At 45.7% G+C, this 18,507-nt stretch overlaps 1 protein-coding gene across 5 annotated transcripts in view; it reads left to right on the plus strand.

Moving 5' to 3' along the window:
* TIAM1 (TIAM Rac1 associated GEF 1) overlaps positions 1-18,507 on the plus strand; it is a 348,490-nt gene that overhangs the window by 122,108 nt on the left and 207,875 nt on the right. For all 5 annotated transcript variants that reach the window (XM_037990630.2, XM_073009856.1, XM_073009851.1 and 2 more), the window contains exon 2: positions 2,143-2,323. The gene's annotated coding sequence lies outside the window, so the exon portion shown is untranslated. The remainder of the gene's footprint in view (positions 1-2,142; positions 2,324-18,507) is intronic.

Raw genomic sequence — 18,507 nt, forward strand, 5'->3', positions numbered from 1 at the left:
ACATAAGACTTACTGGTAATTTAAAGTGAATTGTAGGTACTTTCAACCCACTTGACAGTACAGATTTACCTTGTACAACAGCAGAACAAATTTGCTGTAATGACTGGAGAAGACACTTTATTTTGGTTCATATTTAATGCACGAGTCTGAGCATTTTAAAGTTTTCTCAGAACAGATTCTTTCTGAGTATATCAGAAAGGATGCTGGAGTCAGAAAGACCTGGCTTTGAATTCTTGCTCTGCCACTTTTGACTGTGTGGCCTCAGGAAAATTGCCTAACCTCTCTGAACTTGTATTTCCTCAAATGTGATCTGGAAACTGATTGTGAAATTGCACTGTGAATTCAGCGTATAATGAGATTTCATTATGAATATTCATGTAAGATTTCTATCCTTCATTTGGCACAAAGTAGGCATTTAATAGTGACATTGAGTGTTTTCAGTGTAACGATTAGTATTTTCTGCCTCCTACCCTTTCTTGTCCTACCTCCAACCTTACCACCTCTCTCAATGGAAGGTGAAGGAAGGTGAAGTTACTGTAGTAGAATAAAACAAAAACCACTTCCCCCATTTGTTCTCTCTTCATTATGGGCAAGTTCCATATTTTCAGTATTTTTATCTTATTTTCCTAGTTGATTATGTTACCATTTCTTCCCTCCAATTTTTATCTTACTTTCCCAGGATTTTCTTTTTTCTTTTTTTTTCCTGTCTCATCTCGTTGAGGATCTTATCCACTGCTCTGTTATTTTTTTCTTTCTTTTTTTTTGCCTGCCTTTAGTGTAAAAATGAAATGAGTACAAAGCCCAAAACTTGGCAGTGACTGGGATGTAAGTTAGTGGGTTGCTTCTATGAAGGCAAAGTGTGTTAAATTTAGTTACTCAAGAATTTAACTTGGAAGCTGATCATGGTGGTGTGTGCCTGTAGTTTCAGCTACTCAGGAGGCTGAGGCAGGAGGGTTCCTTGAGCCCAGGAGTTTGAGGCCGTCCTGGGCAACACAGTGAGACCCCATCTCTAAAAATTAAATTAAAACAGGAAAAGAATTAAACTTGAAGATAGAGAATGCTGGTGACTGCCATAGCATTTTTGTGCCACAGACCTTGGAGTACTGTTTCAGACCCTGGAGTTTCTAAGCACTTTTGGGCAAGTGTTGATTGTTTGGTATTATGGTTGATGTTGTAACCAAAAAGGGACAATAAGAGCATAGGATAGAGGAGCTTGACTGGTTAATATTCCCCGACAAGGGAATCTAGCATTATTGAGTTTGCCCAACCCTGAGCCATTGGTTCTTCTAGGGTCTCTCAGTTGACAAGGTCCTAGGGTATTAGGACCTTGTCCTATGTAATGGCGTCATTAGTTAGCATTTATTTATGCATCTAGTATTGCAAGGGACTGGACTGGGGATGGGAAGGGATTGTGAGCTGGGAAAAGGCTTCATTGGCTTTATGGTGCTATGCTAAAGTCGTTCTGCTTTGCTCAAGGAGTGAGTCTTAGTTTACATTTGGGGTAGTGAATCAGCTTCGAGTGTGGAGTTATTTTCGATGAAGACAGATTGACTAGCTGCACCTGGTCTGGCCTGCCCGCTATGACCCGGTGGTGCTATTTTGTTCTAGCCAATGCTTTCATGAGAATAGAGAACAAGGAGGCGTAGTTTTCATAAGTATTTTGCAACACCCGCTTCTCCAGTTTATTTTGATGCCGTTGCTTGAAAACAAGTGTTAGCATGGCTTTCATTGGTAAAACTTTTAGGGAAGAGATCATCACTTTTGGAAAGTTTTGTTTCTTGAAATGGTTAGGGTGGATTGATGTGTGAGCTCTTGTACTGAATGGTAGAGCTGCCTCTAGTACCTTGCAGCCACATGCTTCAGTGTTTCCATAGGCTATGAGATTTTGCTGGGCAAGAATCTTTATAGTCGAGGTGCTTTCTACAAAGCTGTAGAGAACTAAGCCTGGTAAATACTTCTTTATTAAAATATGAATTGCTTATTAAAATGTCAATACTAAATACTCATGTATTGAGTGTCTGCAACGTGTGAAGTACTTTTCCTGTGTTACCACATTAATGTTTCTGAGGATAATCTTGCAACCTCTAGAGGTATATAAAAAAGAAGCACAAAACCCATTATTTTCTTATGTTGCTCTTACAGGTAGAATCACTGTGGACTGAGACCTACCTTTCTAGACCGGAAGCCCAGGAGGAAGAGGAGGAGGCTGGTTGGTACCACGGGGGATGATGCTCTGAATCCTAGCGTCTCACCTAGTATGTGAGCAGTCCCTGCAGATGGCACATTTGGAGATCTTGATAAAGCCTCTTCTGTTTCCAATGGGGTAAGTGTGGTGTTTGCAGAAGGCTGGGGAATGAGGATTGAAGCTTTTAAAGTCTTCATTATCTTGATCCTGCCCAAATCCACCTTTTTTGGTACAATAGAAAGTTCATTGTTTGTGACGATTGTTTTGGTGGTTAAAGGGTTGCTGAGTCTCCCCACTTGCAATCTGAGGCTTTGAAATGGGTTTCCTGGGAACCCTTCCCATTCTTCCTGGGTGGTTCCCATGGTTATTTTGTTTTGGAGTTGGCTGCGGGTAATCCTCTGTCTTTCTGACTTCTCTTTTGCCTGCCCCCATGATACTAGGAAAGGGGAAGAAGGAATTGATTTGGATGCAGCTGGGGAAACTTGGTATCAACATGCTGGTTTGGGGGTTGTTGGGTGTGGGTTCACATCACTTTTAACGAGACAGGGTGAGCACTGATGTAAACTGCTAAGTGGTTTTGTTCAAGTGGGAATATTTCATGCGGTCCTCCCTGCTGCGGTGAAACTAGACGTCTTTATTGCGTGACAGGCTTGGGACTTTCACAGAATGGATCAAGTGGTCGCCGTGCAACGTTGGCAGTTACTCCAAGAGAAGAAATATGCTGCAAAGACACCCTCCCTACTTCCTGTATGTGGCACAGACCCCTTCTAGGGAATTCCAGCAGAAAGGGCTGTGCATACTTCAGTTTCCCTTCTGCTAAGTGGGAATGGTCACCTCTGCCCATGCAGTCCCCGTGTACTTCCTAGGAGGAGAATGACGTAGACCAAAAGGGGCTTTCTAGCTATGCGAAGTTGCTCTTGTTCTTTTCAACTTTGCCTTCCTCTCATGGACGAACCCACCTCGACCTTGTTAGCAGGTGACATCGGGATGCATGATTTAACCTTTACCAGGTTTGGCTCCTATGTTGTTGGTCCAGAAATTGAACACAATAGGAGACTGCGGACTTGAGAGAAAGCAGGAATCACAGATGCTTCCTGAGGCATGCGTGATTCCTGTAACTTTCAGTTTCCCACCCTGCATTCCGGGTCCTGCTTTGCAGATCTTGCTGTGACTTGTTCCTCCAGTCTTACCTGCTGCTCCGCTCTGCCTGCATCCAGACGCACAGCGGCGTAGCCACTCCTTTCTCTGAATGTACACAGTGGCTTGGAAAAACCTTTCTTTCAAGGGCTCTCTGGACACGCAGCAGATAAGACCTCCAAGTTGACCTGGAATAAGTGCACCCTCCTCAGGGTTAGCCCTTGCTAGGGATGCCCTGGGGATACAGGGACTCCCAGGTAGTTAGTTAAAGGGAATCCAGCCCCTAAGGGTACCCTCTAACAGAGAGCACAGCCAAAGCACTCACTTTCCCTGTGATAATACAGACACATTGTATTATCATAATTAGGTTACGTCCCTTTTTCAAGGGGTAAAAATAATAATAGGCCGGGCACAGTGGCTTATGTCTGTAATCTCAGCACTTAGGGAGGCCGAGGTGGGCGGATTACTTGAGGTCAGGAGTTCGAGCCAGTCTGGCCCACATGGTGAAACCCTGTCTCTACTAAAATACAAAAATCAGCCAGGTGTGGTGGCGCATACCTGTAATCCCAGCTACGCGGGGAGGCAGGAGAATCGCTTGAACCCAGGAGGTGGAGCTTGCAGTGAGCTGAGATCGCACTACCACACTCCAGCCTGGGCAACAGAGCGAGAGACTGTCTCAAAATGATAATAATAAAAACAACAACAATTAACCCTTTGGGGCACTGGCTGTCCACGTTCAGTCCCTATCCCTTTGGATCCCCTTCACCTGTCTAGTGAATTCCCTCTCCCTGAGTGCTTTTGCTCCTGCTGTCTTTGGTGGAGGGTGCCCTTAGGGGCTGGATTCCCTTTGGCCAACTACCTGGTAGTCTCTATACCCCCAGGGCATCCCTAGCAAGGGCTAACCCTGAGAAGGTTGCACTTATTCCAGGCCATCGCCTGGATAAGAGGTCTTATCTGTCCTGGGTCTAGAGTGCCCCCAGGGCTTCCATCCCTCCAAGATCTCCCCTACCTACTTTCTGGTTTTCTCTGAAAACACTTTCTAATCAAAAATGTATTCATGACTTCTCACCTCTGGCCTCAGTAACCTATTCAAAACAATAGCATTCAAAAGTGAGGTACCAGGATTTGAACCCAGGCAGCCTGGCCCACTGAGTCTGGTCTCCTGATCACTGTGCTATTGTGTATTGCTCCAGGGTGGGCTGCTTGGACTTCTTTATACTTGCCCCAGCATGGCTATAGTGACTGCCATGGTGTCCCTAGTAAATGTTGGCTGAACAAGCGGCCACACAGCCTGCCAGAATCCGCTTTGCTTTGCTGAGTCCTGTCTCAGGGCGCCTGTCCTTGTTGGTTACCCCCAGTGGCCTCCTGTCTGCTCTCTGCCGATTCAGATTTTACCTCGTTCAAGGTCAGTTCAAGTCCACCTCCTCCCGGCTGTCCTTCTGGACTGCCCCAGTCACTGTGATTTTTGCCCCTTGGAACCAGTGTTCCTTCTCAGATGATGTTACCCTTCCGAGCTGTCCCCCGAAGTAGGATCCTGAGTCCCTGAGAGCTGTGACTGTGCCCTGTGCTACATGTGCCACAGTGTTGAGGGATTCTTTTTGGGATTAAAATCTGGTCAGAGCTGTCCAGAGAAACGCCAACGTTGCTTCCAGGTTCTGTGAGCAAAGGAAAATAATGAGGTTAAAGAGCAAAACTAAAAAAAAAACACACACACACAAGGGGCAAATCTAAAACTTGTTAGCCCATTTCTTTGTGAGCCTGTGTGTGTATTTTCACACTGCAGCTGCTCGAGTTGAGTCATAGAATGGATGTGTCATCTCTTGGCTTCAGGCACAGTGGCTAGCCCGTCTTCCCCCCAGAGGGAGTTTAAGCACATTTATGTGATGAATAATGTGGATTCTCCCCCAATACTTGGAATGTAGTTCAACAGATTTCATGCAAATGGTAGGTGAAACATGTCAAGTGTCTTTTGTCCCCCATTCGAAAGATAACAGAAATATGCCTCAGCAGAGTCAGTGCGCTGAGTCTTAGCTGATGGCCAGCCGAATGCTCCGCGGTGGCTTCTCTCTTCACCTGTGCCGTCTTGTACATCTTCTGTCTCCTGGGTGCGCCCCCTATTGTAAGGCTGTGGAAGGAGGGCTAGGGCTGGAAAGGAAGATGCAAACATTGAATGCCTACTGTGTGCCTGGCATTCTTCTGCTTTGTGACCTCTAACAGAATACACGATTGCAGCTCACAGCCCCTCTGGGCCTGTGCGTATTCTCATCTCCAAGTCTACTTGGTGGAACCTAGGTAACTTGACTAAAATTACACTACTGTGGCAGTGACCCTGGACTTGAACTGGATTTTATCTGATTTCTAAACTCGTGACCATTCCCACACATCTTGACCGCTGGTTCTGAACATAAACAGAGACATTTAGATGAGGATGTCTAATGGTCATATTAACTCTAGAATTTGGAGATTCTTGAGTTTATTTCTTCTTCTTTTTTTTTTTTTTTTGAAACAGAGTCTCGCTCTGTCACCTAGGCTGGAGTGCAGCGGTGCGATCTCGGCTCGCTGCAACCTCCGCCTCCCAGGTTCAAGCAATTCTCCCACCTCAGTCTCCCAAGTAGCTGGGATTACAGATGTGCACCACCATGCCCAACTAATTTTTGTATTTTTAATAAAGACGGGGTTTCACCATGTTTGCCAGGATGGTCTTGAACTCCTGACCTCAGGTGATCCACACGCCTCAGCCTCCCAAAGTGCTGGGATTACAAGCATGAGCCACCGCACCTGGCTTGAATTTAGTTCTGATCTAAATCTTTTCTACATTAGCCAATTCCTCCTGGCACTTCACTGTTCATGAACCTGTTGAAGTCATCATTGTCTGAAATACCATGTTTAGGTTTAACTTTGTGGAGGGTTGTCGGGGGGCGGTCAGGTAATATTTTTAAAACTGCAAAATTAGGGATCTCATGTTATTTTTAGATGCTCATCCACAGGTGAAACATATCAGGCTGGTTCTTTGAACACCCTCAGGAAAGTTAAAGAGATTTGATGCTTCTCTTTAGGAACCAGGAACCTCTCCGGTTAGATGGAGGACTCTTCTTTCACTGTCGTATTTTGTGGCACAAACGGCCTGGGATGTCGATGCCTTGGGTCTGATGCAAGATACCCTGGAGCCTTCCCTGACCTGTCCCTCTTCTGCCCATGTTGCGTAAACATTGGCATGGCAGGGACAGATGGCCACTCCGGGAACTCCTTGGATGTCACATTTGGTTGCCTGGGTGGGGGGTAGGGAGGTTGCAGCCAGTCTCCGCTGGGGGGAGGAGAGGCCGACTGGGAAATACCCCCACGGCAGTGGGTAAACACCAGCTCACCTCCGGAAAGGCTGGGCGCCCCGTTACGTGTGCAGGCTGGGGCGGTAATGGAGTCAGATGCACATAAGTGTGTTTAGCTTGGGAAGGAGCCAGTCTGCTCAGAGCACACAGCCTTTTCCCCCTGCTCCTAATTGATGCTCAGCAGAGTTCGGTTTGCTTACGGGGATGGGAATGAACCGTGTGGGGGCTGTCAAGGGAGGGATGGGCTACAGATAACTACTTTCAGAGCTCGGAAAAAATTCTTTCCAGAGGCCTGGGTTAGCTTTACTGGAGGCGCAGGTGAGGGTATCTGAAATCCCCAGAGAGTCAAGATAGAGCAGTTAGATGCCCTTATCAGTGGGATTATTTTTGCTGATCAAACAGCTTCAATATGTGTAATGAGGACTGAAGCATTGATGAAGAACAGCCGAGTGCAGCGTTTCCTGCATAAAATCCCGTCGATTCCGGAGACTGAGCAGGGGAAGAATCCCTTGAGCCACGGAGTTTGAGGCTGTAGTGAGTCAGAACCACGCCATTGCACTCCAGCCTGGGCAACAGAGTGACATCCCAAGTCAGAAAAAAAAAGGGGGGAGGATAATAAAGAAACAGCGCCCAGGTGGGGAGGGCTGGAGGCAGCAGGATCCCTCTTCAAAGAAAGCACAAGAGTTGACATTAGGTGAAAATAAAATGGGTTTTCCGCGGTTTCAGCTTTAGAGTGGAACACCAGGGGTGGTTGCAATTGCCTGCATGCAAACCAAGTGTGGGGTTGGATCGAAGTGGAAAAGCCTATAGCCATAAGCGTTGATTGGAAGCGTTTCGGATTCTCACCTCTATGTAGTAACTGTTGCTGTTTATCTTTCTAATGTATTTGCAGAAGTCTTAAGAAGCCAAGGTAAGGTAGTGTATTCAAGTTAGCAGAGTGACATCTAGTTACTATGCTTCATATTAATTTTTTGGAGGGAGAGGGTGGTGTCGTTAGCTCATTCATTCTTTCAACCAATCATTTGTTGGGTAGCTATGAATATCATCTTTGGGATACAGTGTAGAATATCATCTTTGGGGTACAGTGTAGAATATCATCTTTGGGGTACAGTGTAGCTTACAGTATAGAAGGGAAGAAAAGATATACCATCAGGAATTCATAAGTGTTCAGGCCAGGCGTGGTGGCTCATGCCCAGAGTTGCAGCACTTTGGGAGGCTGAGGTGGGAAGATCACTTGAGCCTAAGGGTTTGAGACCAGCCTGGGCAATAAAGTGAGGCCTGGTCTCTACAAGAAAATAAAAAATATTAGCCAGGGTGTGGTGATGCATGCCTGTGGTCCCAGCTACACAGGAAGCTGAGGCAGGAGGATTGCTTGAGCCCAGAAGGTTGAGGCTGCAGTGAGCCATGTTTGCGTCACTGCACTCCAGCCTGGGCGACAGAGCCAGACCCTGTCTCAAAAGAAAAAACAAAAAGAGAGACAGTTCATATAAGGGTTCAAATGAGAGGTATAAACTAGAAGTTTGAGAAATTTGAAGAGTCAGGACATTTAATCTTCAAAGTAATCCAATGAGCTGTTATCATTCTAGTTTTACAGCTGAAAAAACGGAGGTGGAGAGCAGTAAAGTGCCTCAGCTAGGCTCAGCAGCCACCAGGCGGACACACCACGCCTACCCAGGTCCTCAGCCCTCTGGGCAGCTGAGAAACCCCGGCCTCTGTGGTCCTGATTTCCCTGTGTTGGTAGCTCAAGCAGTGAACTGTGCATCTACAGTCTTTAATTCATTTATTTATTTGAAATAAAAATTGTTTTTGAGAGATGGGATTTCGCCGTGTTGCCCAGGCTGGCCTTGAAATCCTGGCCTCAAGCAATCCTCCTGCCTCAGCCTCCTGAGTGGCTGGGACCGCAGTCACACATCACCATGCCTGGTTTATTTAGTTCTTTTTTTTTCTTTTCTTTTTTTTTTTTTTTTTGAGACAGAGTCTGGCTCTGCTGCCCAGGTGGGAGTGCAGTGGCACGATCTCCCCTCACTGCAAGCTCCGCCTGCCGGGTTCCCGCCATTCTCCTGCCTCAGCCTCCCGAGTAGCTGGGACTACAGGCGCCCGCCCCCGCGCTCAGCTAATTTTGTTTTGTATTTTTAGTAGAGACAGAATTTCACCGTGTTAGCCAGGATGGTCTCGATCTCCTGACCTCGTGATCCGCCCACCTCGGCCTCCCAAAGTGCCGGGATTACAGGCATGAGCCACCGCACCCGGCCTTATTTAGTTCTTTTTAAGAGTTGGGATAGAAAACCAATATGGACTCTTAGTATTTCTGCTTCACCTTCCTCAGTGTTTAGAGGAATCTAGTTTGCGCAGATGTCTGATGAGCCATTTAGGAAGAACTCTAACCAACAGACTTTTTTTTTTGTAGGTCATTGGAGGGTGATTTTAATGATCACCTACGAAGTGTGAATGTGAGTGTGGGCGTTTAATCGCGAGTTCCTTGGTGGTGGTTTGAGCATTTTCTCTGGGTGGTTCCACTGGCAGTGTTGATACAGCTAGAAATTGTTCCTGCTCAGGGCACAGTGATTTTTCTCTTTTGGTGAAAAAAAAATTTTTTTTGAATGAGGTGAATGAGGGTATTTCTGGTAAACTCAGTCATTTATGTTTAAACAAAATGATCACATATATATGATTTATATATGATTAATAATTATGAAAATAATTATTACAATTATTAATGAAATATGAGAGGGTGAGCACTGGGCTAGAAAGAGGTCAAGAGACCGAAGTTCTTATACTGGGCTCTTCCTGACTCTTCGAGCCCATTGCTCAGGGCTGTGTGAGTTGCATCCTTAGGTTCCTTGAGATGTAGAGAAGTTTCTCTCTCTATAGTTGGCAAAACCTGTAATATGGATATTAGTGCTTTTAGCTTGATAGTGCTGCATTATTTATGTACACATTTATTTGTTTCTTTCAGTCTCAGATGCTGTGGCTGGATTTTATATTTTTGGTGTTGTATTTTAAAATACCGTGTTAACTTCTGGTGGTTTTCTTTTCTTTCTTTCCTTTTTACTCCAGGAGTAGGGGTTTTCGTGTAGGATGAAAATGAAAACTAAAGAAAAAAATAGGATCTGGAAGTAATTTTGAGAGCAGAAAAATTAAACAAAATGGGAAAATACACCATTTTGTTACTAGCCAGGTGAAGAGAACACAGGACCGTGTACGTGCTTTTTCTCAGTAACTGGATATGTTAGACGCGGATTATGTTTTCGCTGGGACCTTGTAGTTAAAAGAAAGCAAAAAGCAGGTCTGGATGTTCAATATTTCCCTCTTCTCAAGAGCACATGAAGTTGGTATTGAAATGGGACTTGCCTGCCTCTTATTTTCATTGTTTGAAATCAGACTGAAATCCTGCATGTGGGACCCTCATTCTGTGACCCCTGTCTGTGTAGCCACCAGGCTTCCTTGCCAGCCCTCCTTTTGACTCACAAATGGCAGTGGGTGTGAGTGCCCAGGAATACTTAGTGGTCAGTACAGGATTTGGGAAATTTATCTGCAGAATGTCAGCCCTCAATAGGAAAGTAGTGCTGTCCAATGGGAGGTCTGGTCAGATGCCTTTTGATTGGATATTTCAAGCTGGTGTGGCATAGCCGGAGATTCCCAGTCCTCAGGAGTGTGGTAGGGTAGGCTCTGTCCTACCAGGAATGCATTTGGACTTCAGAGATAGTTGAGAAGTAATTTCTTTTGGAATCACATTTAGGGCACGTTTGGGTTCTGGGACATCCTCCTTCCTCATTTTTCCCCTGGGAGTCGTCGTGGCCGGTTGGGCCTGTGGGCCTGCAGGCTGTGTTTGATGTGATGAGCTCCCCTTTTCTTTTCTTTTCTTTTTTTTTTTTGAGACGGAGTCTCGCTCTGTCGCCTGGGCTGGAGTGCAGTGGCCAGATCTCAGTTCACTGCAAGCTCCGCCTCCCGGGTTCACGCCATTCTCCTGCCTCAGCCTCCCAAGTAGCTGGGACTACAGGCGCCCGCCACCTCGCCCGGCTAGTTTTTTGTATTTTTTAGTAGAGACGGGGTTTCACCGTGTTAGCCAGGATGGTCTCGATCTCCTGACCTCGTGATCCGCCCGTCTCAGCCTCCCTAAGTGCTGGGATTACAGGCTTGAGCCACCGCGCCCAGCCTGAGCTCCCCTTTTCTAAGGGATGGACCTATCTGCCTTGAGATGCCTACATTTTTGCAACTTTGGTTTAACCATTATATGTGGACTTACAGACATAATTGGTGGGATGGATGCTTACTTTCCTAATTCATTTCTACTCCTGTGTCCAGAAATTTGTAGGCATCTTTGTTTTAAAGTTTGTCATCATCTTTGTTGACTAGTTGAATCTTTGAAACGCATTCAACCCAGCTTTTTTTTTTTTTTTCTTTCTTAGCACTGGCTCTGTATGCCAGAGCAGTAGGTGCCTCACAGAACACGTGGGCTGGTAGTACCAGTTGGGCACACACAGCCTAAGTATAATGGAATATATAGCGCAGTTCCACACATGTGTTTATTTAACAGGGACAAAAGAAAATATTCAAATCACATTTTACCTTTCAGAGTTTATAAATCCATCTGAAGTGCTTGGAAAAAAAATCATAGTATTAGAAATGGATGCATGTGTATATAAAACTAACACTAGACTTCTTTGCCAGATTTAACTTCTCAAAAGTGTTCTTAGAAAGAGGAACTTTGTTGGAGAGTATGAAGTCTATTTTGTCTCTAACTCGCTAAGGTCATTCTTTTCATTTCTCTCTCGGTGTGTCTCCCCACACCACACTGCTATTAAAAACATACAGAGAACTTTGGGAGGCCGAGGCAGGCAGATCACTTGAGGTCAGGAGTTCGAGACGAGCCTGGCCAACATGGTGGAACCCCATCTCTACAAAAATACAAAAATTAGCCGGGCATGGTGGTGAACGCCTGTAATCTCAGCTACTCGGGAGGCTGAGGCACGAGAGTTACTTGAGTCTGGAATGGGGAGGTTGCAGTGAGCTGAGATTGTGCCACTCCAGCCTGGCAACAGAGGGAAACTGTCCCCCAAAAAGAAAAACAAAAACAAACAAAAAATACAAAGAACCATGCGAGAAATCAAAAACAACCCTGCACGTGGATGTTTATGGCAGCTTTATTGGAAACTTGGAAACAACCAAGATGTCCTTCAGTAAGTGAATATATAAACTGTGGTACATCCAGATAATGGAATATTATTCAGCACCGAAATGAAATGAGCTAGTCATGAAAGGACGTGGAAGAACCATCAAGGTGGTTGCCAGGGGCTAGGGAGGAGAGAGGGATGAACAGGCAGGGCACACAGGACTGGTGATCCCAGGGTGGTGAAACTACTCAGTATGAGACTGTGATGGTAGATACATGTCATTATATGTTCGTCCAAAGCCATGAAATGTACAGCTCTAAGACTGAACCCTAATGTAAACTATGGACTTTGGGTAATAATGATGTGTTAATATATGTTTATTGATTGCAACAAACGGACCATTGTGGTGAAAGATGTTGGTAGTCGGGGAGGCTATGCATGTGGGCAGGAGGTATACGGGAAATCTCTGTGCTTTCTGCGTAATTTTGCTGTGAACCTTGAACTGCTCTATAAAATGGTTTTATGAAACAGCAACAACATTCAAACCAAAGCTGAGGAGACACAGCACCGCATTCTACTCCTGACATCCAGTAAAGTGTCTTTTGACCTAGATTACTTCTCGAAGTTCTTTGCAGCCTGTCGGCTTGGGCAGCAGTCACTGGGCAGCGGGGGAGAATCCCTCATCAAGCAGGAGGCTCTGATACTCTGAGAATGGGATTTTCCCTGGCGGCTTCATAGCTGTGAAAGCGCTGACTTCACGTTCATGTTTTCTTCCTTCTGGCCATGTGCTGCGCTGTGGACACTAAGGATGCATTTTCTGGTGAGCCGATTCATATGGTAGATGCCGTGTTTGCCACACTTTCCTGCATCAAGGGTGGTTAGGGAGAGTAGGGATTTGGTCGTATTTGAAAGTACTGTGACCTGGGGACCAGAAATGGTCAAATCCCGCCTCAGTCTTATCACCCTTCCCACGAGGAGTCGCCAGGACTGTGTGCACAGGCACCTTAGCACGAAAGTGAGCAATTATGAGGATTTTTCCGGGAGCCGACCTCAGTGTTTCTCCTTGTGGGTTGTGTCTGACTTTTGAAGTCAGCATCTGTGTGTTGACTGTATTCACGTGCTCAGTTGCAGATAGTAAGGAGACAATAGGGCAGAAGGCTGGGAAGCATCTTTACCCTCAGGGAACTGATATTCTGAATACAGACAATATCAAGAGGTGTTGTCCATGCATATCTGTGGGGAGTTGGTTCCAGGACGACCCCTCCCTGCCCTGAGGACACCAAAATCCACAGATGCTTAATCTCTTATGGAAAGTGGCATAGCATTTGCATATAATTGAGGCACATCCTTCCACACTTTTAAAATCATCTACAGATACCTAAAACAAAATAAATGCCATGTAATAGTTGTTATACTGTATTGTTTAGGGAATGACGACGAGAAAAAAAAGTCTGGGCTAGGCATGGTGGCTCACACCTGTAATTCCAGCACTTTGGGAGGCTACGGCAGGAATATCACTTGAGCCTGGGAGTTGGAGACCAGTCTGAGCAACATAGCGAGACCCCATCTCTACAAAAAATAGAAAAATTCACCACAGGTTCTCACTCATAAGTGGGAGCTGATCAGTGAGGACACATGGACACAGGGAGGGGAACATCACACACTAGGGCCTGTCGGGGAGTGGGGGTCAAGGGGAGGGAGACAAATACCTAATGCATGCAGGGCTTAAAACCTAGATGACGGGTTGATGGGTGCAACAAACCACCATGGCACATATATACCTGTGTAACAAACCTGCATGTTCTGCACATGTATCCCAGAACTTAGAGTGGAAAAAAAAAAAAAATTAGCCAGGAATGGTGCGGTGTGCCTGTGTTCCCAGCCACTTAGGAGGCTGAGGCGGGAGGATCATGTGAGCCCAGGAAGCTGAGGCTGCAGTGAGCTGTGATTGTGCTGCTGCTTTCCAGCCTGGGCGACAGAGTGACACCTTGTCTCAAAAAATAAAATAAAATATGTACGTATTCAGTACAGGCACAATCATTTCTTGATTTATTTAGAATATTTTTGATCCACGGTTGGTTGAGTCCACAGATATGGAAGCCATGGATACTGAACCCGTAGATAGGGAGAGGCGACTGTAGTTATAACATGTACCATGTGGGAAGGTGATTGTTACAGTGGAGACCTTTGAAGCAAGGAAGTGTTGGGTGTTTGAGCTTTTGAACATAGGGGAGTTCGGAAGGCCCCACTGCATGGGTGACATTGGAGCCAGGATGGCAAGGGGTTGAGGAAGCGAGCCCTGGGCTGACAGAGGGAGCATTGAAGCAGAGGGCAGAGAGCTGGGCTGGGCATGTTGGAAGTTTGGATGGAAAGAGCAAAGTGGGAGAGCCAAGGCGATGCAGACAGAGGAGGGTCGTCAGTCCAGGGCTGCCGGACTGCTGATGAGATGAGAAGCCTTTGAGGGTTGTGGGTAGGATTAGGGAGACGCGGTCTGGTTTAGGTTCATAGGTTCTCCCTGATGGCTGCATTGGGAGGAGGCTACACACCATTTCATGTGGACTGTGGTTCTCAGTAAGCCTGTGTTTGAGCGTCCATTAGACTTTGTTATTGCTTACACAGTCTGATCCCACTGGTACAGAGTGGTGGGGGTGGGCACAAATATTTGCTTTTCTTTTATTTATTTATTTCTTTTTTTTCTTTTTTGAGATGGCATTTCACTTTGTTGCCCAGGCTGGAGTGCAGTGGTGCGATCTAGGCTCACTGCAACCTCTGCCTCTCTTGGGTTCAAGCGATTTTCGTGCCTCAGCCTCCCAAGTAGTGGGATCACAGGTGTGCGTCACCATATCAGGCTAATTTTTTCTATGTTTAGTAGAGATGGGTTTTGTCATGTTGGCCAGGTTGGTCTCGAACTCCTGACCTCAAATGGTCTGCCTACCTCGACCTCCCAAAGTGCTGGGATTACAGGCATGAGTCACCGCGCCCGGCCCACAGATCTCTTTATTTACAGAGGATGAGGAAAGGGACTTTTTATCCTACGAGGGTACTTAGCTGATGAATTCTAGAATGAGTTCAAGCATGGCTAAAAAATGCTCGAAGATAATTTCGGGTTCCCTGCAGCCCAGTGTTTCATTTGCCTTCGAGACAGAAAGCTCCTCCTCCCTGCACATGCTCCGTGTTGCCCCCTTGCCTTGCCCGTGAGCAGACTCGACCCTCTTTTCCATTGATCACTTCCCTTTTTGGTTCAGGCTGCTCCTCTGGGGTTTTAGTTCTGACATAAGTGAACCGTTTGTCATATCTGCTTCCTTCTCACTGGAGCTGCATGTTAAATCACGGCCAGAACACATCTGTCAGATCTCTGAGCTTTTCAAAAATGCAAACCTGAACGTTTTGGCATATGACCCTGTTAGCCTGTTTTAAGTGGCATGTGGTACACTTGCCCGCAGATGTTAGTATACCCGTCTGCTTTGAACAAAATAATAATAACTTTCACATCTGGTTCTCTTTTCATCTAGGGATCTTAAAACCCCAAGTGCATATTAATTAAACCTCACATCACTGGAAGGTAGGGAAGGGATGGAGGGCAATTGCTTTAATCACCACTGCAAGAAACTTAGAGGGATTGCCCCTGGGTAACAGATGCCTTTCATCTAGCATGTTAAATACTTCCCGAGTATTACCTGGTGGGAAGTGTATGACCACGTACATCTGCAGGGCGTGGGGAATACCCTGAGATACTAGGGACTTGCCCTATCTTTTTGGTGTTGTCATTGCAGAAGCCGCCTTTCTTTCCAGTTCATGGGCTTTTTACCACTTAATATGGATTATTTGGAGTCTGATGGTTTGCACTGAAGGATGGTGTCGTTAACTGGTAAAGCTGTTTGGTTTTCCTTCCATCTTTTTAGTTTGGTATGCAGATAGGCAGGAAGTTCCTTTGAAAATTTCAGCTGCCTTCCAAGCTGGTCATTGGGAAATCTCCATGAATGGCATGGTACATCCCCTTCCCTCTGAGTCTCTTCCCAGAAAGTCTCTCAGGTGAGCTGGGACAACAGAAAGACAGGAGAGGACCGTGACTTTGATCAGAGGACGGAGTGGCAGCTGCTCAACTCCATTCCTAGAGAATGGGGCATTCTATAAGAAAAATGGAGCAAAATAAAATCAGGAAATGGTATGGTCATGTCATTCACAGGTGAGGAATCCGGCTGCTCACCTGTGGGAGGGGAGATGGGGGTCTCACTGGGGTCAGGGTGTTCATATGCACAGCAGTTGTTCTCCAGGGGGACTCTGCTTGGCAGTGGAAAAGCAGAGGCCTCGGTGGGGTCTGGAGGGTCTGGACGGCGTGAGATACGTGGTTGGATGCTCTTCTTCAATTTTAAATGGAAAGTCTTTAGCTCCATTTTAAACAATTTCTAAATGCCATTGTGTAGTGTATCTACTGCTTTTATTCCCAGTTGCATTGAAAGTAAACAGTAAAGGAGAAGAATATTGAAAAGTGTGGGTTCTTCAATGCCCCCTCCATGTGACACCACTTAACTCACTGATGGCTGGTTTCTTTCCAGCTTTATGATTTAAAAGGTGGAAACCTATTTATGTTTCCCTAGATACACGATGAATATTTATGTTATTTTAGATGAACATTCTTCTGAATAAATTCATTTTTTTTTTTTTTTTTTTTTTTTTTTTTTTTTGATGCAGAGTCTCGCTCTTTTGCCTAGGCTAGAGTGCAGAGGTGCCATCTTGGCTCACTGCAACCTCTGCATCCGGGTTTCAAGTGTTTCTCATGCCTCAGCCTCCCAAGTAGCTGGGATTACAGGCGAGCGCCACTACACCTGGCTAGTTTTTTTATTTTTAGTAAAGACAGCGTTTTGCCATGGTGGCCAGGCTGGTCTCGAACTCCTGACCTCAAGTGATCCACCTGCCTCGGCCTCACAAAGTGCTGGGATTACAGGCGTGAGCCACTGCACCTGGCCCCTTCTGAATACATTCTAAAAACATACTCTGTGAGAATGTATCTTTCCATGATTCTTCTCTAGTAGTATGGAACTGTCAAAACTACTTTTCTTTTTTTTTTTTTTTTATTTTTGAGACAGGGCCTCCCTCTGTCACCCAGGCTAGAGTGCAGGGGCATGACTGATCACAGCTTACCGCACCCTCAACCTCCTAGGCTCAAGGGGTCTTCCCACCTCTGCCTCCCGAGTAGTTGGGACTACAGGTACACACCACCATTCCTGGCTAATTTTTGAATCTTTTTTTTTTTTTTTTTTCTTTGGTGGAGATGGGGTGTTGCCATGTTGTCCAGGCTGCTCTTGAACTCCTGGGCTCAAGTGATCTGCCTGCCTCGGCCTTCCAAAGTGCTGGGATTACAGGTGTGAGCCACCGCGCCTGGCCTGTAAAAAAACACTTCTGATCTTTCATTTGATTGTTACAGCGTTGGTATATTCATTGTTTACCCTGGTGGTACTACCGAGGTTTGCCGGTGTGGAGTAGGTATTCACCATTTCCCTATACTTTGGGGGCAGTACAGGGAAACATGACCAACATATTTCTTAAATAGGTTAATAATTGGAGCAAAGAAATGACTTTGTTATTTGGAAACCAAGTGAAGCCAAAACCTTTGTCTCCAGCCTGAATGTCACATATTCTAGTTGGGCAGTTAATCTCTTTGCTTTTGGCAATGTAGGGGGCCCTGTGGATAGAATCCTAGAATTCAGAGGTAGGCTCGAGGCAGCTTTCTGAAAGGTACAGGCAGAAAAGATGGCTGAGAGCAGCACCGTGGGAATAAAAATCACCAGCTCCACCATTTATAGGCTGTTTGGCCTTGGATAAGTCACCGAAGCTCTCTATGCTTTGGATTCTTCATTTATAAATGGGGATAAGTACTTTCCTGATAGAATTGTTAGAAAATTAAGAAACTTCTTCAGCATCTGACTTATATTAGGTCTGCTACAAGTGTCAATTACTATTACTGTTTTTATCACCATCATGGACATCATCCCTCTGCCCATAAGCAGGCACCAATTGAATTTTTTTTACCTTTTTTTTTTTTTTGAGACAGTTTCTCTCCGTTGCCCAGGCTGGAGTGCAGTGGTGTGACCTAAGCTCCCTGCAACCTCCACCTCCCGGGTTCGAGTGATTCTCCTTTACGGTATCCACCCACAGTCTGTCCACTGAATTGAGTTACTGTGGAATGTTAGAACACAATGAATTAAACTTACCTATGCATGCAGTTGTAGTTCTGTTTCCAAGGGGTCAAGCAGCCATTACAGTATCCACCATTACAGTATCATTCAGAATAGTTTCACTGTCCTAAAATCCTTTGTGCTCCACCGATTCTTCCCCTTTCTTGCTAATTCCAGGAAGTTGCTGATTTTTTTTTTTGAGACAGGATCTTTCTCCGTCGCCCAGGCTGGAATGCACTGGTGTGATCATAACTCACTGTAGCCTTGAACTCCTGGGTTCCAGTGATCCTCCCACCTCAGCCACCTGAGTAGCTGGGACTACAAACACACACCACCACACCCAGCTAATTTTTAAATTCTTGTTTCTTTCTTTTTTGAGACAGAGCCCCACTCTGTCACCCAGACTGGAGTGCAATGACGCAATCCCAGTTTGCTGCAACCTCCACCTCCCAGCCTCTAGCGATTTTCCTGCCTTAGCCTCCCAAGTATCTGGGATTACAGGCCCAGCTAATTTTTATGTTTTTAGTAGAGACGGGGTTTTGTCATGTTGGCCAGGCTGGTCTCAAACT

Source organism: Chlorocebus sabaeus, chromosome 2 (assembly GCF_047675955.1).
Source record: "Chlorocebus sabaeus isolate Y175 chromosome 2, mChlSab1.0.hap1, whole genome shotgun sequence".
Lineage (NCBI taxonomy): Eukaryota > Metazoa > Chordata > Mammalia > Primates > Cercopithecidae > Chlorocebus > Chlorocebus sabaeus.